The 14,501-nt window shown below is 40.3% G+C and overlaps 1 protein-coding gene and 1 long non-coding RNA gene across 6 annotated transcripts in view; one reads left to right on the forward strand and one right to left on the reverse strand.

Annotated features, from left to right (window-relative positions):
- MPPED2 (metallophosphoesterase domain containing 2) overlaps positions 1 to 14,501 on the reverse strand; it is a 126,878-nt gene that overhangs the window by 26,830 nt on the left and 85,547 nt on the right. The window lies entirely within an intron of this gene.
- On the forward strand, positions 2,994 to 7,570 carry LOC309527775. The gene is made up of 3 exons (XR_014217346.1): positions 2,994 to 3,252; positions 3,788 to 3,889; positions 7,372 to 7,570. It is a non-coding gene; the product is annotated as an uncharacterized lncRNA (long non-coding RNA).

Raw genomic sequence — 14,501 nt, forward strand, 5'->3', positions numbered from 1 at the left:
GGCATGGCCAAACTTGGCCCTCCAGATGTTTTGGGACTACAACTCCCATCACAAGGAGAAGGGGACGACAGAGGACGAGATGGTTGGACAGTGTTCTTGAAGCTACTAACATGAGTTTGACCAAACTGTGGGAGGCAGTGGAAGACAGGAGTGCCTGGCGTGCTCTGGTCCATGGGGTCACAAAGAGTTGGACACGACTAAACAACAACAACAACTATGTGAACTCCCACTCTCTGCTAAAGCCTTTGAATGGTTAGTGTTTACATAGGAGAGAGCTCTTAACCCACTTCCCATGGTTTGCACTAAAGAGCAAGAATCCCATACACTTGTGTTGGAAGTTCAGGGCATAATCAAAAGTTCGGTTACTAAAAAATAAAAATAAAAAGATTTGACTATTTACTTGCACCATCTATACTTACAGTGAAATTCTGAAGATAGTGGAGAACAATTAATTTAAGAGATATTACTATTATAATTATCATACAATTCTGAAGATAGTGGAGAACAATTAATTTAAGAGATATTACTATTATAATTATCATACAAAATATGATTACTGGTTTTTTTAATCTCCCTTAGAATACAAATTCTCCAGAATTTTAAGATTATGACTTCTTTGTTTATACTGAAAATGTGCCACGCTTATAAAAAGGAGCTCATGATATTGCTTTTAGGCCACGTTTTATGAAGATTTTTTGACAAGCTTCTCATACAATATTTAATATTGCTACTTTCGAGTTCACAAGGTTTAACTTAAAAAGCTCTCAGATGTCAGTGCAAGTCCATGCTATAGCCTGGGTTAACATAAAGGTTGAATGTGGGTCACATGCAATCTTTCTACTGTGCCATCAAAAAGTGCAAGGAGGTGAGATTTTATCATGTAGAGCTAAATCAAAGTTTTTGTGTTTTTAGGAGTCAACAATAAAAGTCATTTGGACCACTTTTTAGTAAACACCCTCTTTAACTATTTCAAATGGATATGTTAGGTGCTTCTGAGCCACAGAATAAGAAGCTACCTTCTGTTGAGCTGTTGTCTATTAATAAAAGAGAATGCATGCATTTGAATTTTACAGACTTCTCCATTGTTCTCATTCTATCAATTCAAATTAGTCTAATCAAATAGTTATCACCTTGACCTTTTTATCACTTTCAAGTTGATGGGATTTTCCAGTTCACCTACATTCCTGTCATAGAAAAGCAACATTTAATCTTCAGCTAAAAAAGCTTAATACAAAAGTAAGGTATCAAACAGATTGCAGTTCACCATTACGTGCATATTTTTATTTTTTAATTTCTGTGAGTCCTGGAAGACCTGCTCCTTGCCTTGCAGGCCTTTTCCCACCTGCCCTGGGAAGATGGGGCCCTGACTCCAGCTACAGAAGCTGAGGCTGCTAAACAGACTCTCGGCCAGGGGTATTGTTTAGTGGGGGTTGTTTGGGAGTGGGTATGTTGCAGCTATTGATATTAATTTTTGTATCTTTATTTTAGATCTTATGATTTATGTGGAAATAGTTTAATTTGTATGTGTACTTTTTGATGTTTTATTTATTGTTTATGACTACTTTTGATGTTTGCAACATATGTACTTTTTTCATGTGGTAAGCTGCCTTGAGCATGGTTTGAACGATGGAAAAAGTGGCATACGTATTTCATGTAATTTATATACTGCTTGGTTGTTTAAAACAAACCTCAAAGTGACTTTTAACTACATTAAGTTCATAACTAGAGGTACTACTGTATTTCAAATGGATGTGTATGATACTTTCTCACAAGATTGTGCTCAAGGCTCCTCACAATGATTGTGTTAGGAGTACAGAACATAAGAAAAGAGAAGAAAAAAGGAATGCAAAACAATCCAAACCAGTCTACTAATGATTTATAGATTTTTTAAAAGTTTGCAACCGGGAGCATCTACTTCCAGGTTAGCGGAGCTCGTAACCCGAAGCGTTCGCAAGGAGGACGGTATGTAATACGACGTTCCACTGTATACATTACCAGACTATCTCTTGATTTCTATCTTTACATATTATATTCTGCCTGCTGCATTATAGTAACATTTTTCAGAGAAGGCAGAACCTGCAAGAGGACAGGAAATTCTCTTCTGCTCTGGTATAGCAATAATATGAATATATCTGGAAAGAATTAAAAAACTGTAATTTGTGGGCTTTCCCCCTTTGCTTTCCTCAAGAGAGTCTGCTACACCGTAGGCTGCTGACTTCAAACCTGTATAACTAAGCTCAGCAAACTCACTGCAGTTTCACTGCTTGCTAAGATCCCAAACTGGGGAATCACAGTCCTTGAAATATAATTTCCATGAAGCTATGCAAGTTTGAACAGCAGATCTTCTATACTGAATAGTTATTCTGAATATATCCTGAGGGAGTCATGGCATAGTAAAATTAGATTTAGTGCTTGAAGCTAAGGTTTTTCAGTTACCCTCAGGGTTATTGTTTTTAAGAATTGCCATGCTCACTGAAGAACATTGTCCTGGGAATGCAAAGCAGGAAATCAAAAATTGCCATAAATTACTAAACTCGCTCCAACAAAGCAAAAGTTATTCAGATGAAATACTGTCAACTGAAGAGGAACTTTTTTTGTAATTACATATTACACCCTGTAACAAGCAGGATAAATAGCATTTATGGCTTCAATCCTATTCCCACTTACCTCAGAGGAATCCCCACTGAATTTGACAGGTCTAAGTATAAGACCGCAGCGTAAGTTGTACAGAAATGTGTGTATTCATGTAATTAAAAATGAATTCATGTCACTAAAAACAAACAAATAAATGGCTGAAAGAGATGCGGTCAAACTGATCAGGCCAAATAAACAAATTGTTCAACTTGCTGCCTCAGGAATTCCACATATGTTGGATGAAGCTCAGCATTGTATTGAAACCAGGGCCATCTTACCCATAGGTGCTAGGGGTGCGGGGCACCCGGGCGCCAGGCTCTCAGGGGCGCTAGGCCAAGAGTCCGGGGAAGAGCCTGTGGGTGGCTTTGCGCCGCGAATTTGGGGGCAAGCGAGTCAGCAAGGTGCCGAGGTGGCCGGCCGGCTCTGCCCTCCTGCATGCCTGGGAGTGGTGTAGGGCTGTGGAGAGGTCCACCCAGCGCATGTTGCTTACACCACGAGGCGCCTGGCTTCGCTCAGTCGCTGACGCCTCAGGCTGGTTTGTTGCGCAGGGCTCCTCTGCTGCTTGTGTTGGTTGCCTCCCCCCCCCCGACAACTCTGAGGAAGCTTTCCTTAAAAAAGGTCAACAACTTTGGGGTTCCTCTCCCTAAAAAAATGTAAACAACTCTGGGCAGCCTGGGAGGGGGGCCGCTAGGCTGATCTTTGCACCCCAGCACCGCATATGCTAAAGACAGCCCTGATTGAAACTATAGGGTACCAGTTTTAGAGCTCACAACTGAATAAAACTACAGTGGTGCCTCGCAAGACGAAAAGAATCCGTTCTGTGATTCTCTTCGTCTAGCAGTTTTTTCGTCTTGCGAAGCAAGCCCATTGACGGATTAGCGGATTAGCGCTATTAGCGGCTTTTAGCGGCTTATCAGCTTATCGGATCAGCTGATAAGCGGCTTAGAAAAAGGGGGGGAAAGGAAAAAACCCCCGCAGAAACTCGCAAGACATTTTCGTCTTGCGAAGCAAGCCCATAGGAGATTCGTTTTGCGAAGCACCTCCAAAATGGAAAACTCTTTCGTCTAGCGAGTTTTCCGTCTTGCGAGGCATTCGTCTTGCGGGGCACCACTGTAGCTCCTTTTTCATATCTGCTTTTACTTATTTGTCCTAGATTGAAGTCAATGGGCCTGCCCATAAAATGAAAGTCTACCGTGAAGGACTAGGGTGATGTCCTCTGCTTCCAGGAACTCTTCTCATTGTAGGCCTTTTGAGGGTGAGTTTTGAGTTTGTTTGGGCTCTGGCTGAGATCTCAGAGGCTAAGAGTGAGGGTGTGTGAGAAAGAAAATGAACTGATATTGATTTTTTTATATATTAGTAACTTAGTATTAATAACTTCCTATTTATGTAATGTTTTAAAATAACAGTGTATTTTTTGTAATATTTTGTTTAAGCTGCCTGTTGCAGCTTCAGTTTTTTGAACAACGCTTAGAGATATTTTTAATATATTAAGCAGCATAGAAATTAATAATAAATCAGTCAATAGTTGGTTGCACAGATTTTCCATTTACAATGTAAAATGTGAAATACATAAGACAATGTTTAGGGTAGCATTCAAAGGGGCATAAACCCAACACATTTTAGATTTCAGCTTCTTCAGCAGAAAGTACTCCTATTCCTAGCTTAGTGTAGCATGGCAATCCACTTGCAAAATGGAGTTTCCAAAGCAGCTGATGATGGGAGTAGGCTGTGCAAAAAAGGAGTCAGAAATTCTACACAAGCCCTTTGTATGAGACAATGAGTGAAATAAACCTCAACTGAAAGAAAGGTGAAATGCCAAGATGCTTCCATCTTATTTTTCACACCATTTTCTGCCCTTCACACATACACACTCCAAACAATACACAGTAGATCTTGTGTGCACAGAGCCACCAGGGCACCCTTTAGGGGACATTCCTGGAGAACTGTGGGGACTAACATGGAGAAAAAAGGACAGCAAATGCAATGCAGGAATCTCAGCTAAAGTATCCATGACAGATGGCCATCCAACCTCTGCTTAAAAACCTCCAAGGAAGGAGAGTCCACCATCTTCCAAGGGAGCCAGTCCCATTGTCAAACAGTTCTTACTGTCAGAGAGTTCTCCCCAATGTTCAGTCGGAATCTCCTTTCTTTTAACGTGAAGCCATTGGTTTGAATCCTGCCCTCCAGGGCAAGAGAAAACAAGCTCGCTCCATCTTTAGGTTGTCCTAAATAATGTGATTGCAAAATGCACAGCTGTACTGACCATAAGCAAATACATTCAGTTTTAAACTACTAAATGAGAATGTTAACATTTATTATGAATTAGCAGTACATTATTTGCTGTCTTCTACGCAGTCTGGCCACTGTATCACTGATATGTGCCACCTATGCCTTGCACTGCATGCCCTCTTTCTACACCTTGCTATTGCTTGTCTCCATTATCAGTTCAGGAAGAAATTTCAACAAAACTCTTCCTCTGGTCACTGATATCTCTGGGAACCGAATCCATCAAGATATTTCTGACCCCTGTTCATGCTACTTTAACTGTCTGGTGAACAGGAAGGAACTGATAAAAATAGAATTACAATGCCCTTACAGATGAACTAGCAAGAGACTTGATTGTGATTGATGCCTGAATAAACATACAATAGCAGGCCATACATCTCAACAAGGCTTTGATAGAAGTAGAAAAAGAGTGTAGGTTTTCATTGCTTAGACTACTGCGTTCTTTTCTCAATGAAACATTTGGGAAAGAAACAATTCACTACAAAACCCCCACAAGGGGATTCTGGCTTGTTTCTTTCATTAAAAGTAAACCAGAGAAACAAATTCTACAAGCTTGCTATTTATATGACTCCGTATGGTAACTGTGAATGCACAAAAATGAATGAGACTATTTTTCTCCAAATAGCTCTGAATTACAAGCCTGAATGGAAGCAAGTTTAGCAATACACTACTGTTGCTGTAGGAAACACTGTTGTTCCACATAGGAAACATGTAAAATGGACGCACATCTTTAAACAACTGTGCATGTGCATCTGGGAAACCTTTTAGCATGTCTAAAGACATGAAGCACCCACGTTTTCCATATTTATTTCTTAAACTATTCCTACCAGGGCCAATTTTTGTAAATACTTAATTTTAAAAATTACTTTTCAGAATTTTGCGAATATAGGCCAGTTATCAAGGTATAAAATTTGGCATACTTTTTTTTTAACACTGTGGTAGCCTTCTCTCTGTAAGATATTTACTTAACTTTCATCAGCAAAAAGAGCGCATGAAGATTATTAGTCAGAATATGTCAAAATGCTGGGTCAAACTGGGTGGATAATGGGCATGCTTAAATCCCCCTGAAATTGTTGCAGAAAATTTGGTAGCCCAAACTGCTAATGCAGCCTTCACCATCTGCTGCCCTCCAGATGTTTAGAACAACTTCCACCAGCTCCAGCCAATCCAAAGCATCTGGATGGCAGCAGAATAGTGACGGCTCTGCTAAGGCCTCAAGAACAAGAAAGCAAATGAAAATTAGATCAAATTTTTGGGGGAAAAACCCTGTCTCAACATACATTCACATGTCAGAAGAAGAACCCTGCTGGATCAGGCCAAAGGTCCATCTAGCACAGTATTCTGGTCTCATAGAAGCCAACCAGATGCCTACAGTGAGCCTACAAGATGCCTACAGTAAGCCTACAAACAAGACAAAGTGCAGCAGCAGTCTCCCTAATTTTGTTTCACAGCAGTTGGAATTGAGAGGCATATTGGCGATAATATACAGTCGTCATGACGAGTAGCTGTTATCATTATTAGCCTTATCCTCAGTGAATTTGTCTCATCCCCTTTTAAAGCTGTCCAAATTGGTAGTCTTATCACTGCATTCTGTGTCTTAGAATTCTACAGCTTAACTATGTGCAGGGTGAAGAAGAACTTCCTTTTAATTTATTCTCTTCTATTTATTTATTCTGCCTCTCTCCTAAATATTTTAAAGGTACCTTTTTCTAGGGGTGCTTGAAGAATGTAATCTTTGTGAATTCCAGTACTAACTGAGCTGTTCCACATTTCTCACAATAACGTGTGGAGCAAAATGTAGCTATCCATCTGATTTCACACTTCTCTGAATGCTGTGGCATTAAAAAAAATATCAAAATGTATTTTAAGATGCATATTCTTAGAAAAATGTTTAAAATATGCATCTAAATTCATATTTAATTGCAGATTTCCATGTAAATCTCACAAAAAATCTGTAATTAAAATGAAAACAGGACAGTGTTTCTCATTTGAAAGTTCTAATTTCAGGGAAATAATATTATACAGTAGTAAGTTTAGTAAGTGTAGTTTGATGTCTACCATGTTCACGAAACCATATATCCAAATTATGTACATCACACACAACTAAAATTAGCCACAGTCTCCACTTTGATGTATTTCAGCATTGCTCTTGGCACTCAATCTGACGGCCATCATAGATTATGCTATGTTACAGCCAAACTATAGGAAATAGTTTGTTTGGATGCAAAAAGCAAAACATTATTTTTTAAGCCAAAACATCCCAAAGCAGCTTTATTTAAGTAATCTTGACACAACTGGCTTGACAAACAATTTTTCTGTGAAAATGCTTTTAGTATAATATGCAAAGCCATCGACAAAAGGTATTTGTTAAGAGAATTCAAGATATAAACATATAGTTATTCAGTCCTAATCCAACACGCATAATTTAAGGATGACCTTTTTATGTTACAGTGATTATTCTGACAAACACTTGCTCACGTCTGAAAAAATGGCACATATGGTTAGGAGCAGTATGCATCTGAATACCAGCTGATGGAAATTATAGAGGTGAATGCCCTTACACTCAGGGCCTGCTTGTGGGCTTACTAAGGGCATCTCTTGGCAACTGTGAGAACAGGATGCTGGGCTAGATCGGCAACTGGCCTGATCCAGTGTGAGTGTGTGTGTGTGTGCGCGCGCACACACACGTTATTGTTTTGTTTGTTATTATGTGATACTTTTTGTGCTTTTACATTGTCAACTGCCCTGTGATCCTCAGATGAAGAGTGCTTTTTATTTTTATTTTTAAATATTCTTAAGCTCCTCTTTGCACATGGAGTTTAGTGTGTGAGCCTTTATATTTAGGCCTAGTTACATACTTGGCAGTCAGCTTGAATTGGTTTCAACAAAAGCTATTTATAATTTACACTAATATTGGGTCATCATAACAAAATCTTGCCCTCAGGAGTCAGCTTATCTGCATTTAAGTACCTGCTAAAAAGTGATGCAATCGAATATACAATTTAAATGGCACTTTCCCACTCGACACATGATTTTTAAAAACTCCAGCATAGGTGTGCAAGTTTATTTGCAACTCGCTTTGGATAATAACAGTTGTAGTGACTTGACTAGCCCTGGGCACACAAAATAGTCTCAGCCCTGTTTTCCCCATCTGTGAGAATACTGTAACAGTTGCTGGCACAGACTGTAACCATTGACCATGCTTGCTGAAAAAGTGGGACCATGGGTGTGGTGTGTACAACGTGCATGGCCCATGCTTCTAAACATGAGAGGGTTTCCTTTCTAGGCATAACACTGAAGTCTGATGCAAATCCATTTGAGTCTTCTCCAGGGCAGGCAAATCATTATCAATTAATGTCATGACTCAACTATTGTTTGAAAGCCCTACATCTCCTTAGTCCATATATTAGCTGCTTCATTGGGTTGTGCTTTGTCCATGCTGACCTTTCATGTCTTTTGGAACACAGTTAAATAGCAATCTTATACCAACATCCCTCTGTTTGACACAGTCCAGACATAATTCCTGTGAAGAACGCTGTAATAGGATCTGCTGTTCAATAACTCCTATACAACACATAGTCTTGACTTTGTAGCAACTGGGGTGGCTTCTTCAAAGCTTATTTGGGGAGCCTGGCACACTGAGCCCCCAGTTTCGGGGGGTAGCAGGATGGGGAGAACAAGGCATTACTGTTCAGATTCATAATTCATAATATTATTTCTTTCCATTGCACTACTTAAGGAAAAGTCATATATTTCCTCTGCAGCCCATGTTTTTGTTTAGCTTCTTCTGGTGCACTGTAAATCTGAAGTAACCGCAGTAATTGACATGCCAATGGATAGGAAACAGATGAGGGAGTTACATTCTGCAGTTTTTCAAAACTGTATATATGTATGTATATGAAGCAAAATATAAGCTGTACATCGTTAATATATTTCAGCCTACTTAGACTTCTTTTATCATTCTACAGCTTAATGAGCAACTGGAATACAGTTTTCCCACATAATGCTCTTATTTAGAATTTGAGCCCCCCCTCCCCCAGTCATTTCCTTTTGGGTTGCTTTCCTACAGATTCTTCTTTCTATTCTTTCCTTCAGTTATCAGAGAAATCATCCTTCATGTATTGATTCATTTCGACCTATGTCTGGAAGGCAAAGGGAATCAAATTAACTAATATTTTACTTTTGCATGAGATTAATGCTAATGCTTACAAAGAGGGAAATACATTCCCGTGATTTAATTTTCATTCTCTGGTTGATTCTCAGTGATTTAATTTTGCAGAGGGTTGTCTCTCTGCTTATTGTCTTTTGAGCTCATATTGGGGTATTAGAGATAGAAAACTCCTATTATGCTGTCTTCCAAGTGCCGAATTGTTCTCAGTACTATCATCTTGAGTGCTTGTCCATTCTAATTTTAAATAACTCAAGCAATGAGGCTCTGTAATTTCCTCCTGGAGACTGTTGCTCAGTGTAATCAATGTTACTGACAGAAATTTTACATGATGTACAGCCTAGAATTCCTGGCCTTTAATTGGAGCCAGCCTAGAGCCAGCCTTGACCAGGATATGGCCTCCAAACTGCTGTTTATGATGCTCTCTCTTGAAGAGTGTGATGGCTATCCAAATCCAGCAGCAACATTTTCATGCCTCAGTCAGAGATCCTCAGAGTGATCAGCGGATGCTTATGGAACTTAGCACCATAAATCCAGAGATGCTCAGCCCCCAATTATCGAGTATTTCACAATGTAATGGTCGCCTCCTCCAGCTACTTCTGCTTGGGTGTGCAGTGGGGCTTCTTGGCCAGGTCCAAGCCAAGGCCAGGACATGCAGGAAGAGCCAATGGAGCCAGTTTAAAACAGGAACCCTGCAGGCCAACCTGTCTCCTTGCCTCTCGACTCTGTGCAGCCCAAGGTGGCGGCAACAGCAGCAGCAGCAGCCCGGGTGTGGCTTTGCCTTGCTGCCTCCTCCAGCTACCATATATCCACTCAGGGCTGGTAAGCCAATGAGGGCCCAAACTCCCACCCTCACCATCGCAGGAGCCCCCTTGCCCGACCCCTAGCTCACCTCAGAATTATCCCTAAGACCATTATGCAGGGAATGCTCTGGGGCTGATTTTAGGGTCCAAAGAAGCAGAGGTGGTGACCAGTATGTGGTGAAATTTAACGAAATTCTTTCATTGCTTGCAGTAATTTCTTTTCCTACATGATGCTCATACCCATTTGAGGCTCAATATACCCGTTAGTTGTGCCAGGAATGTTGGCATATTGGTAATGATGCTTTTTCCTGATCTTTTCTCTGCATTGTATAGAGCCATATTAGATATGTAGAAATCCGGAATTGCTTGGATTGTGTCATCTGGAATATTTTCAGTTCCTTGGCAGGAAGGTTCACTATCCTACATGTCCATATGTTCCATATAGAATAATAGAATTGAAGAGTTAAAAGGGAGCCCAAGAATCACCCCCTGCAATGCAGGAATCTCAACTAAAGCATATATGACAAATGGCCATCCAACCTCTGCTTTAAAAACCTCCAATGAGGTAGAGTCCAAACCTCCCAAGGGAGTCTGTTCTTGTTCAGTTCGACTGCTCTTGCTGTCAGAAAGTTCTTCCTGATGTTTAGTTGAAATCTTTTCTAATCTATATTAAAAAAAGGTAAAGGACCCCTGACAGTTAAGTCCAGTCGCAGATGACTCTAGGGTTGCAGCGCTCATTTCACTTTACAGGCTGAGGGAGCTTTGTCCGCAGACAGTTTTTCTGGGTCATGTGGCCAGCATGACTAAGCTGCTTCTGGAGAACCAGAGCAGTGCACAGAAATGCTGTTTACCTTCCTGCTGGAGCAGCACCTTTTTATCTACTTGCACTGGCGTGCTTTCGAACTGCTAGGTTGGCAGGAACTGGGACCGAGCAATGGGAGCTCACCCCATTGTGGGGATTCGAACCACCGACCTTCTGATTGGCAAGCCCAAGAGGCTCAGTGGTTTAGACCACAGCACAACCCGCACCCCCTGTCTAATCTATAGTCTTGTCTAATCAGTATTGGTTGAAGAATACCTCCTGCCAGAGCCAGACTTCAGTGGGCCTTGGCATGATACCAGGAAATGGGTGCCTGCCCATTGCTTCTGAAACAACTACTGAAGTTGGGACCCCTGCCCGATGCTGCTCTTGTCACCACCCCCTGCCATTATGGCTCCTGTCCAGTACTGGCAATGCTTGCTGTTGATGCCAGTCACTCACTCTCCACCTCACCCTGCATCCTGTTGAGCTGGTAATATATTTGAATGGGAGATAGCGAAACTACTACGTGGACCTGCTTTGTGGCAAGTGGCCATGTTTAGATTTCCTGAGATGCAATGCTTGGCAATGGAGGATCTAAGAAAATGCTTGCCCATTGTGGAACAGAGCTAAGTAGCATCTTAGTCACCTCCCATCCTTAACTGTGGCCTGTCAGCTAAAGAACCATGGCAAGAGGCGGTGATTGGTGGCAGCATCAGGTAGGGCCCCTGTTGGAAAGAGGCCCTTCTGGTGCCCATCTAGGTATTTAGATGAACAAAGGTCTTGCCTCCTGAAACGTGCCATTGCAACTGCACTTCTTGCTCACTCTGCCAGCACATGTATTGATTTGTATATATCTGATTGTTTAACTTTAGATTATTCAATATTTTATTGCAATATATTTTATTTGGAAACCACACACAGGATGGGCAGTTAATAAATAAATGTCTAAATAAATAAAATGTGGCTGGGTTAAATGCTAAACATTAAGCCAAACTAATCTTCATTGCAGGCAGGGCAGGTCAGTCTGATAGCTCAGCCCTGTTATGGATTCTCTCTCCCTTACTTTCGCTAAACCAATGCCACTTAAAGGATAAGAAGAGCTTATAGAAGTACTGATAACTGAACAGTAGTATCTTAGACAAGAGCTGCTCAAACAATACTATTTCCAAAATGAAATGTAGGCTCAAAATGGAGTACCAGTCCATGGCCCTAAGCATCTCCTTCCTGATAGATGCATCAGGCTACAGATGCCTTTTTAGGTGATACTAGCTGAGTTTCAGTTAACTCTTTTTTACTATATTTCTCCCCATCTTTTGTTAAATATCCCAATCCTTATAATTCTTAAATATAATTTTAAAAACATTTTTCAATATATGAACAATGCAGAATATGAATTACAATGACAAGAACAACACACACAAACAGACCCCAAGTTTAGGGAAAAAATCCAAAGTACAAAGGAAAAAATGCACACACACAGAAGTTGATAGGTATTACATTGTTGGTTTTTATGCTATCTTAATATTGTCTTGTTTCCTGGCTAGAGTGAGGGGGGGGGATTCTATAAAATCAAGAATTCACCACCGCAAAAGCCAAAGGCGAGAAATGGCCATGAACTGCACAGAAAATCAAACCAAGCAGATTCAATAGTTTAAATATTTTTTTTTTACCTTGGGCTGCTCTAATTTTGGGGCTTAATTTTTCTAATAAAGTAACTTACTATACTTTGAAATACCATAGCTCTAAATCTACTTCTGTAAAGTCTTTCCGGCTGTAGGCAAGAATGACTCTGGCTGCTGACAACTTTTTCATACAGAATTATAAGTTTTTCATTTGATCGGGGTGACTCTTTCCCCATATTTTTATGCATGCCCTCTCTCTCTCCCCCCCCCCCCGCCCCACAGAGGATTGTTGACTAGATCCTTTGGCAGAATTGGTGTGTTTTGCTTTCATACCTCTCAGCTTATCCTGTAAAAGTAATGAAGGCTTTATGTAACTCTTTTTCCAGATCACTAAAATAAATCCGGAGGGAATTTAATGATTGTTTACTTAATGATGGCAGCCACAGCAAATGGCATTTAGCCATGTATTATTTCATACAGGTCATATGTATGACATTAAACATGACACTGGGGCATGCAGAACCCTGCATCTTGTTAAATAAAGAAAACTTGATCCAATACCAGCTTTCCTGAGAGTACAATGCACACATCCATCCCATTATTTAACTGCATCTCCTGTCTATTCATGTGGCATTTCACCTATCAGGCCAATCTGAGGCAACTATTAGATGGATTTTATTCAAAGTACGACAAAAGAAGCTTCGTTAAAGCAAATACAAAATAAAATCTACTCCACTTCCTTTATTCATTGATTTCATAATATGATCTTAAAACTAACTAGATTGTGTTGTCTATAATCATGCATAACTAGATTGTGTTGTCTATAATCATGCATATGTCAAATAAATCTAAATTCCTCTTTGTGTGTGTCTTCTTTATGGATAATTATGCACTAGTTTTGTTGGAGCATTATTACTTTATTCACTGGTGAATAATTCCTTATTTTTGAATTCCCTCCCATGAGAAACTAGACTGGCTCTCTCCTTGTTGTCCTTCTGCAGGCAGGTGAATATTTTCTTTTTCCAACAGGCTTGGAGCTGACGGCTTTTAATGAAAGGGCCAGTGCTGTGCAGCTTTCAGTGTAATTATTTGTATAATTTAAGTAGTTTAAGCAGCTTAGTCATGCTGGCCACATGACCCGGAAGCTGTACGCCGGCTCCCTGGGCCAGTAAAGTGAGATGAGCACCGTAACCCCAGAGTTGTCTGTGACTGGACCTAATGGTCAGGGTCCCTTTCTAGTTTTAATTTTATCAATGTTTAATTGTTTCTTAATTATTGCGTTTCTCATATTTATCTGTGAGCTGCTTTGAGTTCTGTCAGGGGAAAAGGTGAGGAATAATAATACTGAACTTAAATGTTCTGTGTTGCCAAATTAATAATAGTCAGGATCACCCAATCATCCTGTGTTTGGCTGGGGTGTTGGGTTTTTTTTTGCATTGAATATCCACATAGCACAAGTATCTCACATCTTATGCAGGGGTTATGTTCCAGGGACGGGGTGTATCTGCAAAAACCCATATACTCAAACCATCCTTTTGGAACTGCTGTCAAGGTGAGCAATCTTACCTCCTGGAGCCATCACACTGAATAGGTCTTACCCTGCCCCTCAAGCAAGTTAGAAAGCATTGAAGCTCTCTGCCTTGCTTGCCGGGCTTTGGCAGACTCTCACTCAGGCTCTAGTGAGATCTCGCGCAACTGAGTTCCCACGAGATCTTGTGTGAGCCTCCCAGAGTCTGGTAAGCAAGGAAGACAGCTTAAAAGCTATTCCCAAGCAGGAAAAACCCCACACCAAAAGTGCTTTTAAGCTCTTTGACTTCTGTGCATTTATGTGATTTCAATCAGGCAGCCTTCAAACGCATGAAGTTGAAAATCACACATGCTAAAATCATGTCAGTTGTGAGTTACCTGTATTATATTTTTTGTCGCAAAGCCTTTTTCACTTTTATATCTCTAGATCACAGGAATTATTAAGGCCACTCCTGTCTAAAGAAACAAAGGCAAGACTATTGCATGTTCTCTCTTGATTCTTCTGCATACATAATTGTCACAATGAATAGGATATATGCATAAAATATTGCTATGTTATCAGTTCTGTTTCTGTAGAGTTAAATTCTTCAGAAGAAGGCTGATCTGCTGGTGTTAATCACTGTAAGCATACTAGCAATATTTTCTAAGAAATGATTTCT

Source organism: Podarcis vaucheri (genome assembly GCF_965113315.1).
Source record: "Podarcis vaucheri genome assembly, chromosome: 1".
In the NCBI taxonomy this organism is placed as follows: Eukaryota; Metazoa; Chordata; class Lepidosauria; order Squamata; family Lacertidae; genus Podarcis; species Podarcis vaucheri.